We start from the raw sequence: 1,528 nt of genomic DNA on the forward strand, positions 1-1,528 counted from the left end.
CCAGTAAAAACACATACCGAGCCAGAAAAAATGGCAGACCCACCAACACTTATGGAATACGCTAGGCCAGGTGTGGCCGGTGTAACCAATAGTATCGTTAGACCCAGAATCACCGCAAATCAATTTGAAATTAAGCCAGCTTTGCTTAATATGTTGCAAAATAATGTAACATTTTACGGGTTACCTAACGAAAATCCTAACACCCACTTAACAAATTTCCTAGAAATTTGTGACACTTTTAAAATTCCAGATGTGACTGCAGAAGCAATCAAACTTCGCCTCTTTCCTTTCACTTTGAAGGATCGAGCCAAAGAATGGTTAACTTCTATGCCAGCCGCAACTTTTGCCACTTGGGAACAATTAGCCCAAGCATTTTTATCTAAATATTTTCCTTTAGCAAAAACCGCAAGAGTCATAAAGGAGTTAACATCTTTTTCTCAAAACGATAATGAGACTCTTTATGAAACTTGGGAACGTTTTAAAGAACTTCAACGTTTATGCCCACACCACCAATTACCCGCTGAACTTTTAATGCAAACATTTTACAATGGATTAAATCCTACAACTAGGGGTTCATTAGATGCTATGTCGGGAGGGCTATTTATGAAGAAAACATCAGCCCAAGCGAGAGAACTTTTGGAGGAAATGGCAATCAACAGCAGTATGTGGCCCGCGGAACGTGGATATATGCCGGTGGCAAAACCATCATCCTCAACCACATCATCAGTTAAAGGTATAGTTGAACTTGATCCAGTCGCAATGCTACAAGCCCAATTTTCTGCTTTATCGCACAAAATTGACCAATTTATGGCACCGCGCGATACCAATGGTAATCCAATCCAAACAGATGTGGATTACGAAAATATGAGTGAGATCGAACAGGTAAATTTTGTCCAAGGGCAAAACCAAAATCCTTATTCTAATACTTATAATGCTGGATGGAGGAATCATCCTAACTTTAACTGGAAAGATAACAATAACAATAATACAAGTGCTAATCAAAATCGTACCACTAATTATCAAAATCAGTCAAGAGATACGATTAGCACTTTATCTTCTAAAATCGACAAGTTTATAGATGCTATCAGTGAAAAAATAAGTAATCACGATGATGGTTTTAAACGGATCGAAAATAAATTCGATCAGCTTATTAAAAACCACTCATCTAGCATCCATAATTTGGAGATTCAAATTGGTCAACTTGCTAAATCAATTCCATCCCGAAAAGAGGGAAGTCTTCCCAGCCATACGGAAGAAAATCCGAAAGAGCAGGTGAAGGCTATTACTCTTCGTTCAGGGAAAAATTATCAAGGGCCTGAAATGCCCAAAGATGCAACATTACCAGGAACTGATTTACCAAAGTCCAAAGAAGATATCTTAAACACAAATAGTTCACCATTTGACGCAGGTACCAAAACTTTTGTACCCAAACCACATTTTCCACACAAAGTCCGAAATAAGGACTATGATAAACAACTTCTAACGTTTTTGGATAAACTTAAAAATTTGCACATCAATTTGACATTTA

At 37.6% G+C, this 1,528-nt stretch overlaps 1 non-coding gene across 1 annotated transcript; it reads right to left on the reverse strand.

The window, feature by feature from the left end:
• Positions 1-408: 408 nt before the first annotated feature.
• Positions 409-515, reverse strand: LOC136234375 (small nucleolar RNA R71). Its single transcript, XR_010691261.1, has one exon. It is a non-coding gene; the product is annotated as a small nucleolar RNA R71 (small nucleolar RNA).
• Between the last annotated feature and the right edge of the window lie 1,013 nt (positions 516-1,528).

Source organism: Euphorbia lathyris, chromosome 6 (assembly GCF_963576675.1).
Source record: "Euphorbia lathyris chromosome 6, ddEupLath1.1, whole genome shotgun sequence".
Lineage (NCBI taxonomy): Eukaryota > Viridiplantae > Streptophyta > Magnoliopsida > Malpighiales > Euphorbiaceae > Euphorbia > Euphorbia lathyris.